This window comes from Trichosurus vulpecula, chromosome 8 (genome assembly GCF_011100635.1).
Source record: "Trichosurus vulpecula isolate mTriVul1 chromosome 8, mTriVul1.pri, whole genome shotgun sequence".
Taxonomy (NCBI): Eukaryota; Metazoa; Chordata; class Mammalia; order Diprotodontia; family Phalangeridae; genus Trichosurus; species Trichosurus vulpecula.
In genome coordinates, this window is record NC_050580.1 from 38333512 (window position 1) to 38354932 (window position 21421).

Sequence of the window (21421 nt, forward strand, 5' to 3'; positions counted from 1 at the left end):
AGCAATAAGAGAAGAAAAAGAAATTGTAGAAATTAGAATAGGAAAAGAAGAAACTAAATTATCACTTTTTGCAGATGATATGATGATTTATTTAGAGAATCCTAGTGAATCAACTAAAAAACTACTTGAAATAATAAACAACTTTAGCAAAGTTGCAGGATATAAAATAAAACCACATAAATCCTCAGCATTCCTATACATTACTGACAAAGCCCAACAGCAAGAGATAGAAAGAGAAATTCCATTCAGAGTTACTGTAGACACCATAAAATATTTGGGAGTCTACTTGCCAAGAAAAACCCAGGGCCTATATGAACATAACTACCGAACACTTTTCACGCAAATAAAGTCAGACCTAAATATATGGAAAAATATCAATTGCTCATGGTTAGGCTGAGCTAATATAATAAAAATGACAATTTTGCCTAAATTAATCTATCTATTCAGTGCCATAGCCATCAAACTACCAAAAAATTATTTTACTGAGCTGCACAAAATAATCACAAAATTCATCTGGAAAAACAAGAGGTCTAGAATATCTAGGGTATTAATGAAAAGAAATGCTAGAGAAGGTGGCCTATCCATACCGGATATTAAACTGTACTACAGAGCAGCAGTCATCAAAACTACCTGGTGCTGGCTAAGAAACAGAGGTGTGGATCAGTGGAATAGGATAGGAATACAAGATGGAGAAGTCAACAAATATAGCAATCTACTCTTTGATAAACCCAAAGAGGCCAGCTTCTGGGCTAATAATTCACTCTTTCACAAAAACTGTTGGGAAAATTGGAAAATGGTAGGGCAGAAACTGGGCATAGACCAATATCTTACACCATATACCAAAATAAAGTCAAAATGTGTTCATGACTTAGAAGTAAAGGCTGATACTATAAGGAATTTGGGAGAGGAAAGAATAGTTTACTTATCAGATTTATGGAAAAGTAAAGAATTCATGACCCAACAAGAGACAGAGCGCATTACAAAATGCAAGATGGCTAATTTTGTTTATGTTAAATTGAAATATTTTGTACAAAAAAAAGCCAATGCAGCAAAAATTAGGAGGGAAGCAGAAAATTGGGAGAAAATCTTTACAACTAGTATCTCTGATAAAGGCCTCATTTCTAAAATATACAGGGAACTGAGCCAAATATATAGGAATACAAGCCATTCCCCAATTGAGAAATGGTCAAAGGATATGGACAGGCAGTTTTCAGAGGAAGAAATTAAAGTTATCTATAGGCATATGAAAAAATGCTCTGGATCACTACTGATTAGAGAAATGCAAATCAAAACAACTCTTAGATACCACATCTCTCCTGTCAGATTGGCTAAAATAACAAAACGGGAAAATGATAAATGCTGGAAAGGATGTGGGGAAATTGGAACATTGTTACATTGCTGGTGGAGTTGTGAGCTGATCCAGTCATTTTGGAGAGTAATTTGGAACTATGCCCAAAGGGCTATAAAAATACCCTTTGACCCAGCAATACCACTTCTAGGGTTGTATCCCAAAGAAACCACACAAGCAGGAAAAGGACCCATATGTACAAGGATATTTATAGCGGCTCTTTTTGTGGTAGCCAAGAATTGGAAAGCAAAGGGATGCCCATCGATTGGGGAATGGCTGAACAAGCTGTGGTATATGAAGGTGATGGAATACTATTGTGACATAAGAAATGGGGATGATGCAGACTTCGGAACAACCTGGAAAAACCTACACGACATAAAGCTGAGTGAGCGGAGCAGAGCCAGGAGAACGTTGTGCACAGCCACAGATATATGGATTCTGTGAGGACCCTGACAGAATTCGCTCTTCTCAGCAACACAAGGTGCAAGCACAACTCCAAAGGACTCATGATGGAGAATGCTATCTACATCCAGAGAAAGAAGTATGATGTTAGAATGCAGATTGAGGCACACTTCATGCTTGCCTTTTTTTCTTCTCTTTTGTTTTTGTTTTTGGGGTTTTTTTTGTTCTGTTTCTTCTTTCTCATGATTCATTCCATTGGTCATAATTCTTCTCCCCAACTTGACTAGTGTATAAATTAATTTAATGAGAAGTTATACGTGGTATTTTATGAGATTCCATGCTGTCTTTGAGAGGGAGGGCGGAGGGAGGGGAGAAAATTTGAAACTCAAAATTATGTAGAACCATGTGTTGTAAACTAAAAAAAATAAAAATAAAAATAAAAAAAGAAAAACTCCTAAGAATATTGTAGCCAAATTCAGATTTCCCTGGTCAAGGAGAAAATATTAAACGCATCCAGAAACAGATTCATTATTGTGGAAACACAATTAGAATAATACAAGATCTAGCAGCTTCTGCATTAAGGGATCAAAATGCTTGGAATATGATATTCTCGAGGTAAAACGAGCTAGGATTAAAATCAAGTTTCACCCAGCCAGCAAAACTGAGTATAATACTTCAGGGGGAAAATTGGACATTCAGTGAAATAGAGGACTTTAAAACATTCCTAATCGAAAGACCAGAGCTGAACAGAAAATTCGACTTTCTCATACAAGAATCAAGAGAAGCATGAAAAGGTAAACAGGAAAGAGAAAACATAAGAGACTTATTAAAGTTAAACTATTTATGTTCCTACATGGAAAGATGATATTTGTAACTCCTGAGACCTTTGTCAGTATCAGGGTAGTTGAAGAGAATATATATATATATATATATATATATATATATATATATATATATATATATATATACATACATACATATATATCCTCAGTGGGCACAGGGTGAGTTGAATATGAAGGAATGATATTTAAAAAAATTAAAATTAAAGTGTGAGAGAGGAATATATTGGGAGAAGTAGAAAGGGAGCAATAGAATGGAGTAAATTATCTCACAGAAAAGAGGCAAGCCATTATAATGAAAGGGAAGTAGGAGAAAATGAAAGGGAATGAGTGAACCTTACTGTTGTCAGATTTAGCTTAAGGTGGGAATAAGATACATGCTCAACTGGGTATCTTATCCTACAGGAAAGTATGGTGAAAGAACTAAAGGGGGTGATGATAGAAGGCAGGGCGGATAGGTGGAGGGGGTAATCACAATCAAATAGTTTTGCAAAGAGACAAAGTCAAAGAAGAAAACAGAGTATACTGAGGGGCAGATTAGGATGGAGGAAAATAAGGTTAGCTTTTCACAACAAGATTATTTTAGAAGTTTTTTTTTTTTGCATAACAACACATGTATGACCTATGCTTAATTGCCTGCCTTCTCAATGAAGGTGGGTGGGGAGTGAAGAAGGGATAGAATTTGGATCTCAAAGTTTAAAACCAAATGGTAAAATCTGTTTTTAGAGGCACCTGGGAAACAAAATATACAGACAATGGGGTAAATCTCTCTTGTCCTACAAGAAAGTAAGGGGGAATGGGATAAGGAAGGGGTGGTAACAGAAGGGAGGGAAGACTGGGGAAAGGGGTAATCAGAATGCTTGTCATCTTGGGGTGAGGTGAGGGGAGAGATGGGGAGAAAATTTGTAACTCAAAATCTTGTGGAAATGAATGTTGAAAAAAGAAGAAGAAGAAGAAGAAGAAGAAGAAGAAGAAGAAGAAGAAGAAGAAGAAGAAGAAGAAGAAGAAGAAGAAGAAGAAGAAGAAGAAGAAGAAGAAGAAGAAGAAGAAGAAGAAGAAGAAGGAGAAGAAGAACAAGAAGAACAAGAACAAGAACAAGAAGAACAAGAAAAAGAACAGGAAAAAGAAGAACAAGAACAAGAAGAACAAGAACAAGAAGGACAAGAAGAACAAGAACAAGAAGAAGAACAAGAGCAAGAACAAGAACAAAAAGAAGAAGAACAACAAGAAGAAGTAGAAGAAGAAGAACAAGAACAAGAAGAGGAACAAGAAGAAGAACAAGAAGAAGAACAAGACCAAGAAGAACAACAAGAAGAAAGGGATAGATACTGGAGAGGGTACTTAGGGCAATTGAGCCACTACTCAAAGAGGACAGAAAGAACGCAGAGCATGTCAATGTTTGTTTTGCTGCCATCTTCTCTCTCAATAAGAATGCCAAAGATGTAAAAAAACAAGCAGGTGAAGAAGTCAATTAAGCCCACTGTAGCTTAGGAGATAAAAAGATAACACCTAACCTCTTTAATGTGAGGTCGAGCCTGCAGAATCTGATAATGTGATATCCACCATGCCCTCCTCTGAGGCTCGATTTGGATATTTGCTCTGTCTTTAGTTCAACAAATATGCATTGGTGAACAGAAATTTGATTATTGACAGTCTGAAATCCAAACAAGATGAGCTGGACAAAATCTGTCCCTTCCCTTGCTTTTTCTGTGCAGGTTAGGAACAGATTATTTAGGAACTGATTTCAAAACAAATCTGTAAACTTTGCCTTCCTTGGTTGTTAAGCTAATCAATGTTAATGGAAAACTAATCCTGCTTACCTACAAGGACAACCTGTTTGTTGACTGGGGTTCCCTCTCCCTTGTTTTCTAGCAATGATTACAAAAGTTTGCCATCTGAGCTTGTACCTCTGAGAGCTGTAAGACCATCTCTCAGGGTAATGGATCTTTGAGGACTCACCACAGATGCCCTCCTGGCTTGTGTTCTTTTCCTAATCTTCTTTACTCTATGGAGCCAAAAATTCAAAACAGGAAAACTGCCACCAGGTCCAACTCCTCTTCCTTTTATTGGCCACGTCCTGCAGTTGGATTTCAAAAACATACCTGCATCATTTTCACAGGTAAAGGGTCTATATTTGGGGTTTGACTTGTGGGGTGACTCACAAAGTCTTCAAATGAATAATTGAATCAAGACTCATGGAGATTTAGAGTCCTAGGTCATGGGTAATGTGAGGTAAGGGCTCTTTGAGTGATATCTCCATTAGTAATGAGGTCATGCAAGCAGGATTGTTTTGTCAAAACTTTGGTAGCAGAAGAAATTCAACAACAGGATCAAATCTTTGTCTTTTGTAATGCATCATATTGGACTCTGTGAATACAAAGACAAAAAGCAACCATTCAGTTAATGAAACTTTCTCTACTGACCATGTGCCAGGTACTGTACCAGACACAGGAAAGAAAAATGGTGAATAAAACAATCTCTCCGTGAAACGGGATAGTTCCTGTCCTCCAGGAACTCCTACTCTACTAGAAGGCTACAACAAATCCATAGATAAGTAAGTAGAAGATACTGAGAGAACAGAGAAAGCACTTGTAATTGGAGAACCCCAAAAAAGTGTCAAGTAGGAAGCTGAGCTTGACCTTGAAGGAAGGAACAGATTCTGATTGGAAGAGAGGATGGTAATGAGTTCCAGGCATAGGAGACAGTCTGGACAAAAGCAAAGAGTAGGGAGGTAATATAGCAAGGATTTGAGTTGCACAAGAATTTAAAGTTGGGGATGGGGGTGTGAGAAACGTGGTTTTGGGGATCACTGAACTTCCCCAAATTGTGAGAACACGCGGCTTTGGAGATCACTGGACTTCCTAGGCAGGGCCATAGTCCTGAAGAAGAAACCCATGATTATCCCTAAGAAGGCTGTGCAGACCACATGACTCCCAGGGGGAGGTCAAGTGGCAACACCCCTTCTTAATTCTGCGGGGATCACAGAGCCTCCTGGGTCAGACCCTAGGAGGACCCAAGTGATGGCCCCTTTGAACGGTTGTGGGGAAATCACAGGACTTCCTAGGGTTGGACCCTGAGAAAGAACCACGTGATGACCCCTAAGGAAGGCCGTGCAGACCACAGGACTCCCCAGAGGAAGACCAGGTGGTAGCCCCCCTTAGTTCTGTGGGGATCACAGGGCTTCCTAGGGTCAGACCCTAAGAGGACCCAAGTGATGGCCCCTTTGAACGGTGGTGGGGAAATCACAGGACTTCCTAGGGTTGGACCCTGAGAAAGAACCACGTGATGACCCCTAAGAAAGGCCATGCAGACCACAGGACTCCCCGGAGGAAGACCAGGTGGTAGCCCCCCTTAATTCTGCGGGGATCACAGGGCTTCCTAGGGTCAGACCCCAAGAGGACCCAAGTGATGGCCCCTTTGAACAGCAGTAAAATCACAAGGCTCCCGAGACAGGGCCGGAAGACCCAAGTGATGTCCCCTTAAGAAGGCTGTGCAGACCACAAGGTTTCCCAAGGGAACCCAGAGTGCTAGCCCTCTTAACACCGCAGTGGGGATCACAGGATACCCCAAGGCTAGATCCAGGAGTAAGCCCGGGACGAGCTGCCGCTGCTCATTGCTTCCCTTCACTTGACCTTAGGGAGGTCCATGTGATATGCCCCCTTCTCACCCAAAGAACTCAGGACCAGAGTGGGCAGAGGAAGGCGTTTATTACACTTCTCGCGAGAGTGGGTGTAGTGCTCATGGGAACACTCACACCGATACAGCTGCAGGAGCAGGGGTAACCATTCCCTCCACTCCTGCTAGAGTTATGGTTAGTTTACAATCTTTGTTTTTTTACACAGTTTTCCTAGGTTATGCAGTTTATACAGGTAGGATAATAAGGATACAGAAACAAAAGTAAAGTTAATTAGATTTTCCTTGTCTTAATTTAGGATTAAACGATATTCTTTTTCTTCCCCTACTTTCCCCTTTTTAACATATGCAAATCAGTAGGCCTGGACGTTTCTGAGTTTAGGACATCTACATTCCTTACTCCCCTGAGTTCCCTCCTTAACATATGCAAATCAGTAGGCCTGGACTCTTGACCAAGGCCAGAACCTAGATAAGCTTGAACTGGTTCAACCTGGTTCCTCTGACTGCCTTCTTCAAAAGGCAGGCGTATAAGCCTCTAACCTTCACCTGACTGACCTTGAGGCCTGATTTATGCTAAAGCTAGGGTGGAGGAAGCTAGGATGGAGGAGGAGGAGGAAGTATACCTTCAGTTCTGTGGAAACAAAAAACTTCTCCTTCCATTTCTTACAGGGGGTAATACAAAATAAATCTGGACAGTTAGATTAGAGGCAGTTGAGTGTCTTGTTATGAAAGCAGTAGGGAACCCTTGTTGACTTTTCAGTAGAGAAATGAAATGGACAAAACTGTGCCTCAGGAATATTTAGTTGTTAGTTGTGCATATTATTGATGGAAAAAGAGAAATACTAAAAGCAGGTGACTGAACTTGGAGGCCATTGAAAGAAGAGATGAAAATATCATTTATTAAGTAGTTGCTAATATATCAGTATTATGAAGATAACAGAGAGTAAGAGGTTTCAGCTGCATATTGTTTGGAAAGGCCTTGTTCTCTTTAGGGCGAATTAACAAAACTGAAGGGGGCTTTTCAGGGTAAGTATAATGAAACCTATTTAGTTTAGGATTTATAAGGATGTGTAAGAATGATAATAAGCCAAGATGGATAGATCTGCTTGTTATCTCCATAGGGATTATTAGGTCACCAAGAATAATAGTGCAGAAAAAGAAGAGAAGATGGCCTAGGACAGAACCATGGGGAAAAGTCATGGATGTCTGGTTTGATGTGGACTATGATCCAGCAAAGAAGATTGATAAGGACCAATCTGACAGGTAAAAAGGTGGAGAGGAGAGAGAGAGAGAGAGAGAGAGAGAGAGAGAGAGAGAGAGAGAGAGAGAGAGAGAGAGAGAGAGAGATTAGAGAAACACAGAAGAAGAGAATATATGAGAGGAGAGGGTAGACGCCAGTGTCAAATGCTGTAAAGAGGTCTACAAGAATGTGGACTGAGATTAGGCCAGCAGATTTGGCTCTTAAGAGACTTTTAGTAACTTTCTAGAGATCAGATGAAGTTGAGTGTTGATGACTGAATAAATGCGGCAAATATTTCAGAAATAAGAGGGGAAGTTGAAATAGTAATTAAAGTTGGACTTTTTGCTGTTCTTCTAAGTGCCTTTGATGATTCAGGCCTTTGAATGGGGCAGAAAAAGTGAGATTTTTTTGTTTTGGAGTATTTCTCAGCACTGAGACAATTGGGAGCCATTGATTTGTATATGATGTGATACTGGGGTTGGGGAACTTTCCCACACCCAGCCTGGGTGGGGTCAGAGCCCTGAGGGCTCTGAACAGGATATAGTTAAGGAGAGTTTGGCATTTTACTTTTGGGGCAAACTTATGGAAGGGGTGTTGAGACCCTGGGCAAGCTGCAAACTTCGGAGCTTTGCAACCCAGAAGTTGGCACTGGTAAGTATGCATTATGATTTGAATCAGACAAGGTCTGTCTGTTGATGTTTGTAATTTCTGTTTGTATGTGTCTTGAAGTTCAGAGGGCTGATCTTTTCCACCTGAACTGTGAGTGCTATTTGTATATTTGATTAAGCTGAGATTGTTAACCCCTTAAAGTTACTTTCCTTAGTAAATCAGATTGAAGAACCTGTGTTGGCAGCTTTCTGGGTGCTGGTTGTTGGTTGATCTTACAAAGCTGCTAGCAAGATTGTTACTACAGAGGCAACAAGAGGAGACAGCAATCCCCTCTGCATCCTGTGTGGCTTTTTCCATATCCTCCTATAAATCTTCTGTGAGTCATCTAGTCAACATGAATTACTGGCCCTTTTTTATAATCCCTTTGTACAAGATGGGTACCAATGGAGCACATAGCAAAACAGCCTGAGATAAATACTATTCCAGGTAGGGACAGGGATTCCCAAGGAGAAAACTAAAAGAACTGAGAATACTATTTCATTTCTTTGTCCCACAGCTTATGCCTTTGTATACCCCAAATTCATTGACAATATATGATTCCATTTATGCACATATACACATGGACATGGTATATTATGAGGTAATTTTGAGAATAAATTCACCTTCCTAAAGTTTAACACTGTGCTTCTTCATATTTCTTGACATTTTTTTCACAGCTGGCTAAAAAAATATGGACCCATCTATACACTTTATTTTGGAACACAGTAGGTTGTGGTGTTACATGGATATAGCATTATGAAGGAAGCTTTACTTTGTCAAGGAAACGCATTTAAAGACAGAGGAATTATTCCAATGGTTGAAGATGTTCTTAAAGGACAAGGCAAGTTTAGTATATTCAAAACAGTCACTAGGAAGTGAAAGGTATGGCAGAATATATCCAGCAAATGTATTGCGCTATTCTCAGTATCTAGTAAAAGACCTTCATTAGATAAATACTTAATACCTACATGCTGCATTTTATTTTGGTTTGAATTAAATAAAATAAAAATTGATCATTGATTTAAGACCGAAAGCCGGTGGCCACCATGCAAACTATGCCCTCCATTACTACCAGTGTTAGGGTGTTCTCCTTTTCCAAGAGTGCTTTTTGGTCATGGAGAGAGGTGGAATTAACTATGCATATTTTCCATTATTTTTTATGTTTAATTTAATTTATTTAATATATCTAGTTTTCAGCATTGATTTTCACAAGAGTTTGAATTATAAATTTTCTCCCCATTTCTACCCTCCCCCCCACTTCAAGATGGCATATATTCTGGTTGCCCTGTTCCCCAGTCAGCCATCTCTTCTCTCACCCCACACCCCTCCCATCCCCTTTTCCCTTCCTTTCTTTTAGGGCAAGATAAATTTCTACACCCCATTGCCTGTGTATCTTATCTTCTAGTTACATACAAAAACTTTTTTTTTTTATTTTGAACATCTGTTTTTAAAACTTTGAGTTCCAAATTCTCTCCTCTCTTCTCTTCCCACCCACCCTCCCTAAGAAGTCAAGCAATTCAATATAGGCCACATGCATATCATTATGTATAACCCTTCCACAATACTCATGTTGTGAAAGACTAACTATATTTTCCTCCTTCCTAATCTATTCCCCTTTATCCAATTTTCTCCCTTGACCCTGTCCCTTTATGAAAGTGTTTGTTTTTAATTACCTCCACCCCCATCTGCCCTCCCTTCTATCATCCCCCCCTTTTTATCTTCTTCCTCCTTCTTTCCTGTGGGTTAAGATACCCAATTGATTGTGTATGGAATTCCCTCCTCAGCTCACATCTGATGAGAGCAAGATTCACTCATTCCCCCCTCACCTGCCTTCTCTTCTCTTCCTACAGAACTGCTTTTTCTTGTCAATTTTATGTGAGATAATTTACCCCATTCTATCTCTCCCTTTCTCCCTGTCTCAATATATTCCTCTCTCATCCCTTAATTTGATTTTATTTCTTTTAGATATCATCCCTTCATCTTCAACTCACCCTGCGCCATCTCTCTCTCTCTCTCTCTCTCTCTCTCTCTCTCTCTCTCTCTCTATATATATATATATATATATATATATATATGTATATATATATATATACATATATATATACATACACACATACATATATACATACATACACACACACACACACACACACACACACACACACACACACACACATATATATATATATATATATATATATATATATATATATATATATATATATACAAACACACATATATATGCATATTCCCTTCAGCTACCTTAATGCTGAGGTCTCAAGAATCAAACCCATCATCTTTCCATGTAGGAATGTAAACAAAACAGTTCAAGTTTAGTAAGTCCCTTGCAATTTCTTTTTATTGTTCTTTTTCTTGATTAACTTTTCATACTTCTCTTGATTCTTGTGTTTGAAAGTCAAATTTTCTATTCAACTCTTGTCTTTTCACTGAGAAATCTTGAAAGTCCTCTATTTTATTGGAAATCCATATTTTGCCTTGGAGCATGATACTCAGTTTTGCTGGGTAGGTGATTCTTGGTTTTAATCCTAGCTCTTTTGGCCTCTGGAATATCGTATTCCAAGCCTTGTGATGTCTTAATGTAGAAGCTGCTAGATCTTGGGTAATTCTGATCGTGTTTCCACAATACTCGAGTTATTTCTTTCTGGCTGCTTACTGTATATTCTTCTTGATCTGGGAGCTCTGGAATTTGGCGACAATATTCTTAGGAGATTTTTTGGGGGGATTTATTTAAGGAGGCGATCTGTGGATTCTTTCGATTTCTATTTTGCCCTGTGGATCTATAATATCGGGGCAGTTATCATTGATAATTTCTTGAAAGATGATATCTAGGCTCTTTTTTTGATCGTGGCTTTCAGGTAGTCCAATAATTTTTAAATTATCTCTCCTGGGTCTATTTTCCAGGTCAGTGGTTTTTCCAAGGAGATATTTCACATTGTCTTCCATTTTTTCATTCCTTTGGTTCTGTTTTATAATATCCTGATTTCTCATAAAGTCACTAGCTTCCACTTGCTCCCATCGAAATTTTAAGGTAGTCTTTTCTTCAGTGGTCTTTTGGACCTCCTTTTCCATTTGGCTAATTCTCCCTTTCATGGCATTCTTCTCCTCATTGGCTTTTTGGAGCTCTTTCGCCATTTGAGTTCGTCTATTTTTTAAGGTGTTGTTTTCTTCAGTATATTTTTCAGTATTTTTTGAGTCTCCTTTAGGAAGTCATTGACTTCTTTTTCATGATTTTCTCACATTCTTCTCATTTCTCTTCCCAATTTTTCCTCTACTTCTCTAACTTGCTTTTCCAAATCCTTTTTGAGCTCTTCCATGGCCTGAGACCAGTTCATGTTTTTCTTGGAGGCTTTAGTTGTAGGCTCTTTGACTTTGTTGACTTCTTTAGGCTGTATGTTTTGGTCTTCTTTGTCACCAAAGAAAGATTCCAAAATCTGAGAATGAATCTGCGTGCATTTTTGCTGCCTTGCCATGCTCCCGGGCAACTTACTTGACCCTTGAGTTTTTCAGTGGGGTATGACTGCTTGTAGAGTAGAGAGTACTATGTTCTAAGCTTGGGGGGATGCACTGTTGATTTCAGAGCTATTACAGACAGCTCTGCCACACCAGTATTCCTCTTTCCCCAAGGACCCCCAACCTGGACTGGACTTAGATCTTCAGCAGGCTCTACACTCCTGCTCTGATTCACCACTTAATTCCTCCCACCAGGTGGACCTGGGGCCGGAAGCAACTGCAGCTGTAATTCTGTAGCTGCCCGACCTCTGCTGCTCCCAGGACAGTGGCTGAACCATGAACTCCTTCCACTCCCCGCAGCTTTTCCCATTAAAGTTCTCTGTTGTGTTTGTTGTTTGTGGGTTGAGAAGTCTGGTAACTGCTGCAGCTCACTGATTCAGGCTGCTAGGGCACGCTCTGCCCGGCTCCTGGTCTGGTTGGTCTGCACGACCCACGCTGGGCTCTGCTCTGCTCTGCTCCGCTCCCAGCTCCGTGTGTGAAAGACCTCACCCAGCCACCATCCAGGCTGTCTTGGGCTGGAGCCCTGCTTCCCTCTGCTATTTTGTGGGTTCTGCAGTTCTAGAATCAGTTCAGAGCCATTTTTTATAGGTTTTTAGAGGGACTTGGCAGGTAACTCACATTAGTCCCTGCTTTCCAGCCGCCATCTTGTCTCCACTCCCCCAGATTTTCCTTTATGACCCTAAGGAACTTTGGAATTGGAAGAGAAGCATTGAAGAGTGAGTTCAAGAAGAAGCCCAACGCCTGGTTGAAGAGCTCAAGAAAACAAAGGATTGATTTTCACTTCTGTCTTCCTAGACATGAGGGGTCCACTGGCTCACCCAGGCCCAGTCCTAAATACTGCTTACTTTGGGAGTCATTTTAAAGTCTCTGTCTTGTCACACAGACAAACTATTCATTCTCCAGGGGAAGAGAACTCCCATCTTTCTTTTGATACTCAGGTATTATAAGTGTATCTAGTTTCCTTATTAAGGGGAAAAGAAATAGTACAAGAGAACAGCATTCACTCACCTTAGAAGAATTAAACACCATATCCAGGAATGGACAGAAGAGATGTACAGTTCTTACGTGATTGGAGACATTTCTGTTAAAGCTTGTTTTTCATACTTTGGTAACTTTTGTCTGCCTTAGATCAGGCCACTGATCCCACCTTCATCCTTGGGTGTGCCCCATGGAATGTGATCTGCTCTATCCTCTTCCATGATCGATTCAAGTACAATGATGAGAAATTTCTATATCTGATGAAGTTGTTAAAAGAAAACTTTTGGGGGCAGAGCCAAGATGGTGGCTGGAAAGCAGGGACTTGCATAAGCCCCCCCACCCAGACCTCTCCAAACCGTATAAAAATGGCTCTGAACAAATTCTGGAACTGCAGAAACCAGAAAATAGCCCAGGACATCCTGGATGGTCATGGGATAAGGTCTATCACATGGAACTGGGAGCAGAGCAGAGCAGAGCAGGAGCCATGCCCAGACCAAACAGACCAGGAGCCGAGTGGAACAGGCCCTAGAGCCCTGAATCAGTGAGCTGTGGCAGTTAGCGGACTTCTCAACCCACAAACACAAAAGACATCAGAGAAGATTAATGGGAAAAGCTGCTGGGAAAGAGTGAAAGGAGCTTGCAGGTTCAGCCATCAACCCAGAGCAGCAGAGGTGATGCAACCCTTAGGCTGCTTACAGAGCTACAGCTGAAGTTGCTTCCCACCCTAGGCCCTCCTGGTGGGAAGAATTAAGTGGCAGATCTGAGCGGGAGTGCAGGGCCAGTTAAGATCTGAGTCCCATCCCAGTTGGCAGTTCTTGGGGGAGGAGTAGCTCTGATGTGGCAGAGCTTGCTGTGTAGAAATAACTCTGGAAACAACAGTGCAGCCCCTCAAGCTTGGGAGAAAGTATTCTTTACTCTACAAGCAGTCATACCCCAAAGAAAAATTCAAGCGTCAAGTAGATGGCTGGGAACATGGCCAGGCAGTGAAAACCCACTCAGATTCAGACTCAGACTTTGGAATCTTTCTTTGGTGACAAAGAACACCAAAGCATACAGCAAGAAGAAGGCAACAAAGTCAAAGAGCCTATATGAAAGGCTGCAAGAAAAACATCAACTGGTCTCAGGCCATGGAAGAGCTCAAAAAGGATTTGAAAAAGTGAGTTAGAGAAGTGGAGGTAAAATTGGGAAGAGAAATTAGAGTGATGTGAGAAAACCATGAAAAAACAAGTCAGTGACTTGCTAAAGGAGATCCCCCAAAAATATAAAAAAATAACTCCTTAAAAATAGACTAACTCGAATAACAAAAGAGCTCCAAAAAGCCAATGAGGAGAAGAATGCCTTGAAAGGCAGAATTATCTAAATGGAAAAGGACATTCCAAAGACCACTGAAGAAAATACCACCTTAAAAATAAGACTGGAGCAAGTGGAAGCAAGTGACTTTATGAGAAATCAAGATATTATAAAACAGAACTAAAGGAATGAAAAAATGAAAGACAATGTGAAATATCTCATTGGAAAAACCATTGACCTGGAAAATAGATCCAGGAGAGATAATTTAAAAATTATTGGACTACCTGAAAGCCATGATCAAAAGAAAAGCCTAGATATCACCTTTCAAAAAATTATCAAGGAGAACTGCCCTGATATTCTAGGCCCAGAGGGTCAAATAGAAATTGAATGAATCCACCAATCTCCTCTTGAAAAAGATCCCAAAAAGAGAACTCCTAGGAATATTGTCGCCAAACTCCAGAGCTCCTAAATCAAGGAGAAAATATTGCCAGCAGCCAGAAAGAAACAATTTAAGTAATGTGGAAACACAATCAGAAGAACATAAGATCTAGCAGCTTCTACATTAAAGGATTGAGGGGCTTGGAATATGATATTACATTGGTCAAAGGAGCTAGGATTACAACCAAGAATCACCTACCCAGCAAAACTGAGTATCATGCTCCAAGGCAAAATACAGATTTTCAATAAAATAGAGGACTTTCAAGCTTTCTCAGTGAAAAAATCAGAGGTGAATAGAAAATTTGACTTTCAAACACGAGAATTAAGAGAAGCATTAAAAGGTAAACAAGAAATAGAAATCATAATGGACTTAATAAAGTTGAACTGTTTTGTTTACATTCCTACATGGAAAGATAATGTGTAAAAGCTTCCATTAACTAACTCCACCTGAGGCTTATTAAGGGGATTAATGCACAGGGAAGATTTTTTAACCACCACATATGTGTGTGCATATATATATATATATATATATATATATATATATATATATACATATATATATATATACACACACACACATATAAAAATATACATGTATATACATATTTACATATGTACAGAGAGAGAGAGCATAGTGTGAGTGGAATATTATGAAGGGATGATATCTAAAAAAACAAAATCAAATTAAGGGATGTAAGAGGAATATATTGAGAGAGGGAGAAAGGGAGAGATAAAATGGGGCAAATTTTGTCACATACAAGTGGCAAGAAAAAGCAGTTCTGTAGGAAGGGAAGAGGGGGCAGGTGAGGGGGAATGAGTGAATCTTGCTCTCATCAGATTTGACCTGAGATGGGAATAACATACACACTCAGTTCGGTATCTTACCACACAGGAAAGAAGGAGAAGGAGATAAAAAGTGGGATTGAGAGAAAGGAGGGTAGATAAGGGGAGGACGTAATAAAAAACAAACGCTTTCCAAAAGGGACAGGGTCAAGGGAGAAAGTTGAATAAAGGGGTATTGGATAGGAAGGAGAAACATATAGTCAGACTTTCACAACATGAGTATTGTGGAAGGGTTTTACATAATGATACACATGTGGCCTATGTTGAATTGCTTTCCTTTTTAGGGAGGGTGGATGGGGAGGGAAGAGGGGAGAAAATTTGGAGCTCAAAGTTTTAAAAACAGATGTTCAAAAAAAAGTTCTTGCATGCAACTAGGGAATAAGACATACAGGCAATGAGGCATAGAGATTTATCTTGCCCTATAAAAAGTAAGAGAAAAGCGGATGGGGAGACTGGAGTGACAGAAGTGAGGGCTGACTGGGGAACAGGGCAATCAGAATATATGCCATCTTGGAGTGGGGGTAGGGCAGAAATGAGGAGAAATTTTTAATCCAAACTCTTATGAAAATCAATGCTGAAAACTAAAAATATTAAATAAATAAAAAAAATTAAAGGAAACATTCAACTATTTAACATACCATTGTCACAGGTAAGGCCAGTGTAGTGTTCTTATTCTGTGGTCATTTACTCAGTTTCAGCAATAGAATCAGAGTAGCATAGCCTATCATCTCTTAGCAAGGTCCCCAACACTTATGAACATACAACACACATTCACATATCATAGCCTCAAGGACAATAATGTCATACAATATATTTGGTTATCAAATAAGGACTGCCTCGATTTTTTGTTCCCTATAGGCCCTGAAACTAATCCTAGGTCATACAAATATTTAAGTTACATGGAAAAATGTATGAATGTGGCCTGAGATAGCCTAAGTAGGATGGTGTTAATAGATGTGCCCAAGGAAAAAAAACTAATTATCAACAAAGAGCCTGCTGAGACCACATTGGAGTGATTAGGGAGGACTGCTGCCCAAATCTAAGTCAACAAGTCATTTAGGCCAATAGCTTACACTGATCCTGGGAGTGTTATGGCCTAATCTCTGTGGTGGATGTACATGTAGGATTAAAATCTTCATTCTCTGAAGCCATAAATAAAGATCCTCATCCAGCCAAAAACAAGCTTTCTTTTCTTTAACCCATGTTCTGTTCCACTTACAGTCCAAACCCTTCTCTAGTAGAATGTAAGAATTTTGAGACTGAGGATTACTTCATTGTCTATATCGACATGGACTAGCACATGACTTGGTTCATAGTGACTCTTAAATAAAAGCCTAATGGATTTTATTAATGTAATGTCAATTAAATTGAAGTTATTGAATGCCTTAGTGTCTCTGTCTTCTTTTTTATATGTTGGCTTTTCCAAGAATCTATTAATGACTGGAGCAAACTTATTTGCTGCAGGAACAGAGACAACTAGCAGCACTCTAAAATATGGGCTGCTGCTCATTGTGAAACATCCTGAGGTCCAAGGTAAAGTACAAGATTAACCATGCTTACAGACCAGACTTGCTTTTCCAGCCCTGTACCTTGCTCAGGAACCAGCACCATATTTTCACACCTTGGATATTCATTACTCCCACACAGATCAACAACAGGTCAGACAATAGCATATTTAAGAAGATATAGCACTTCTGCAAGATGTAATGGTTATTAAAGTATGTGAAAGACTGTCTTTGGGAATACAATCCATTTTAACAAACTTGTATAGAGCTCCCAGTATGTGCCTCAGTTCTAAGTATAGGATGCAAGGACTTAAATGAAACATCCCCTGTACTCAGATGTCTTACATTCTACCAAGGCAGGTTCTGCAGGATCCAAAGAGGCAGAACCAGCAACCATGGATAGAAGCTGAAATTGACAACTGGGGACTTCATGTAAGGAAGGACGTACCAGCCATTCAAATTCTCCACAAGGACTATTCAGCTGTTCTGGAGTTTCTAAAGCAAAGGTTGAATGGGTTCTCACTTACTGGAGGTTCTCAGGCACAGACTGGACGACCATTTGTTCATTCCCTTAGAAACAGGATTCCTGTTCAACTATGGATGGTCCCAGGTGAAAATCATGCCATTTCCAGGGCTGAGCATCTATGGCTCAGCAACTTAGGATATTGAGACAGGAGATGAGACACATACCTGGTGAATGATTTAAATCAAGATGATAATATCACCAACAGCACTACCAAATCCAAATTAAGACATCTGCTTTCTTTGACAATAACAACTGGCCTAAACATAAAGGTTGTAAGGTTTGCAAATCACCTAACACTGATAATTTCATTTGATACCCTTTAAGGGAGGTACAGACATCATCTCCATTTTAGGAATCATAGGATAATAAATTTAGAGGTGTAGAGAATGTAAGAAGACAGACAATATATGATTCCCATTTCTTAGATGAGGAAAATAAGGCTTAGCTAGATTTAATGACCTGCCTGAATTTATACAGTAGTGTCCAAAGAGGAATGTAAGCAAAGTTCTTCCTGACTCCTATCCACTAGGCCACAGAAAAATATCCCATTGCTCCTCATCTGAGAAACATCTTAGGTCATGTGATCAGGCAAATACTCCACAAAGGCTCTGTTGGGCATTCCCAGACCAGGAACGCCAGTGGACATTCCTGTTCTCCTCCCTGTAGCAAAAATTCATGAGGAAATTGATCATGTAACTGGACATAATCGAGTTCCTTTCATAAGGGACAGACAAGATATGCCCTATCTCGATGTTATGGTGCATGAAGTGCAAAGATTCATTGATCTCCTACCTCTCAGCCTGCACCATGCCGTGAACCACGGCATCCAGTTCCAACAATATTTCCTCCCAAAGGTCAGCATTTGTGGAGCCATGGAATCTAGTGTTGGAAGACATCTCAAATGTCATCTGGTCCAGTGATCACATTTTAGACATGAGAAAATCAAGTCCCATTTTCATGATCTCATAGGAAGTTATCACTTAAGGCTACATACATACAAGCTATTTTGCATGTGGAGTTGAATGAAGAAAGAGTGGAAAGTGTATACTTGTCTCGGTGCTCCCTGCTTCAAATTCACCATGGCAACACTGAAAGGAAAATGTGCAGGGAAATGACAGAGTACGATTGCTCAGGGGAAATTTTTCTTTATGTCATTTCCATTTACTAGACAGTGAAGTAGACTGTGTGTGTAATATTATCTGTCTCACCACACAGATGGAGACATTGCCTATCAGGTTAAATAACTTGCCAAGGTCATTTTAAAATGTTGGACCTGAAACTAAACCCAAGGTCTTCAGATTCTACAATATTGATTTCTGGGGTTGCTAAATAAACATTAATTGAATTAGATTGAAGTTTCCTAGCAATGGCTCAGCAGAACTATTCTACTGCAAAGAAAGAAGGGAGCATTCCACTTAATTTCATTCTTACTAAACCCCTTTGAGTGCATTGTTGAGTTCAAATTAGCCATGCTTTAGCAAAAACCTGCTATGTGAGAATTTCTGAGCCAAGTGCTGTCGACAAGAGGCAAGAATAGAAGGGTATCTGACTAAAGAGGACATTGGTTTCTCCTGGATGGAGCACAATTTGGAGCCAGAAAAGTCAGCCCCAACTATTATTTCTTTCATTACCAGAGTGACTTCCTGCTGAAGTCTACCCCTAGAGGCCTTAAGTATTGCTTCAGGCACTGAAAATTCACATATCCTGCCTGTCCAGAGTCCCACAGGTAGCATGTGTGGATGTGAAATATAGACCAAGGAAATGGGGGGAGAGAGAGCACAAATTGCTCAGGGCCTTAGCCAAGGCTTCCTATAGGAGGGAGTACCCAAGGAGTACTGGGGATTCTAAAAGGCTGAAGTGAGCAAGCAGTGCATTCTAGGCACAGGATATGGCCATTTTAAAGGCACAAAGACCATTGAGGGAGCCAAGTGGATGGAGAAGATCACTTGAACCAGTGTAGCTGGAAACCCAAGGATGGCATGATGGTGATATTAATGGGGACATCAACTTGGAGAGCTAGACTGGGCTCTATGCAGATTCTTCATGGCTTGATCTTCCAGTATATACCATACATAATGAAGAGTGTCTTTAGGACTAGAGACAATAGGGAGCCACTGGACTGTCCTACCAAGGATATTCAGGATAATAACTGAATTTCCCCTGGAATTTCTTCCCTCTAGAGCACAACAATCTTCCTCCTGGACTCTGCACTCTTGAATGAAAGCAAAGAATTTCTCAACCCTGACTAGTTTGACCCCCAGCACTTCCTGGATGTGAATGGGAAATTCAAGAAAAGTGACTACTTTATGCCGTTTTCCACTGGTAAAAAGAAACCCTTCCCATCTCTACTTCTCCCTCTAAAAAGAGAATCCTATTCCCCCTCCCATCCTCCTATGCCCTCATCTCTTCCTAGTAGATCTTCTGGAGAAATACTTCTCCATTGTGGCATATGACACACTGCTTTTCTAGTATTCGCATAGCTTTTCTTCTCCTCAAACCCCTCAACAGATCATCTGAGCCTCTCAGCTGGCTCACCTGCCCCCTTATTTACTGGAAGTCTCACTCCATTGCAGTATCGATTGTACAAGGGCTCACCACGGGAAGAAGGGTATGAAGAGGGAATTCCTTCCTGCCACTAATGGCCATTAATGGCAGAAATATAACTCATAATAAGAGATCTCATCAGTTCTGCCAATCTGCATCCTTTTCTTTTGCTCCTTTTCTTCACTATTGTTGTGGTTCACTGAGTCTGTTTCACTTTGGCTGACACTCTAATATTCCATGAATATTTCTAAGCACAATTTTTGTTTCTTTCTAGGAAAACCATCTTTTCTTGGAGAGGGCCTGGCAAGGATGGAGTTGTTTTTGTTCTTTATCGCCATTCTACAGAACTTCACCCTCAAATGTGGTGGAGATCCAAATGAAATTAACATGAAGCCCAATAGTGTTGGATTCACCAATGTTCCACTATATTACTAACTATGCTTTCTTCTTCACTAAGGAAGAAGACAAAGCTGATTTGCAGAACTATCCAGCTGGTTTAATCTTCTGTTTTTCACTGGAATCCCCTTGATGGAAAGAAATATTCCCTCCTCATGATTAAAGTGGGCCTTAATTTCTGGAGACAAGTCAGTCTAGCAGAGTACACTGTATGTCATTATGTAATAGGGCTTGGTTTGTCAATATTCTTTGCAACCATATCACTAGTGTCTCCAGCCATGCTCCAATTAACACCCTCAATTCCAGTTTTAGGGTGTAGAGGAAGTTCTGCAAACTATTCACATATAAAACCCATATTAGTTTGTACTTTCCTTTTCAAATATCTTTAAATATAATCTTTTTTTATTGTACAGATCTTTTTGTTAATTTGTGGCATAATACACATAGCTGTGTTGCTAATACCTCCTGACACAATAATATGTGCCTGTACTTCCATACAGTGAGGACTCATGATGTCAGAAGCATCATGGTAATGTGGAAACACCCTGACTTCAGGGGCAGAGGACCTGGAACTAGTCCTGCTACTCACACTGACAACTTGCGTAGCCTTGGACAAATCACTTCACTATTTATTCTGACATCTGATTCTTCCTCTCTATAATGAATGGGTTGGATGACATGGGCTCAGAATTCCCTACTGACAAATTATCTATGATAATTTGATGAGTGGAAATAGCCATTCCACCCATCCATGCTTTAGTGGAACATTTTCAAAAGTTATACTCAAAGCATAGCTATCCCCTGGTGACAGCCACACTAGTGATGGACTTCCCTGCTATTGGCTAGGATGGTCAACAGGTGACTAAGTCACCATCCATTTATGGCACATAACTTTCTAGTGCTGTAGAATCTTTTAGAGTTTAGGTCCTAACCACCCGAAATCACTTCCATACTATGACACAACACAACACAACACATCAATCTGTCAAGAATCTATGATTTTGCTGCTAAAATCCTAGAGCAGGTAAGAATTCAACTATAACTCAGCAGTTAATCTTTGAGAGTTGCCTAAAAATCATATACATCATGGAAATTGCCTATGGCCACAAAGATTTAAAATGTTATAAGCAGTACAGAGACGCATATTTTTCAGACTCCAGGTCCAGCATTCTATACACTTTAACACACTGAAATGGAGGTATTATAAAAACAAACAATGTCAATGAAAAAAATTAAAAAACCCAATGGGCATCCTGGCAG

General features: G+C 39.9%; 1 long non-coding RNA gene across 2 annotated transcripts; it reads left to right on the top strand.

Annotated features, from left to right (window-relative positions):
* Window positions 1–4396: 4396 nt before the first annotated feature.
* LOC118828048 lies at window positions 4397–20573 on the top strand. 2 transcript variants are annotated; one of them, XR_005008932.1, is made up of 4 exons: window positions 4397–4708; window positions 16655–16723; window positions 17888–19543; window positions 20040–20573. It is a non-coding gene; the product is annotated as an uncharacterized LOC118828048 (long non-coding RNA). The 2 variants fall into 2 exon arrangements; XR_005008931.1 differs by lacking the exon at window positions 16655–16723 and having other exon boundaries at window positions 4437–4708; window positions 19402–19543.
* The last annotated feature ends 848 nt before the right edge of the window (window positions 20574–21421 follow it).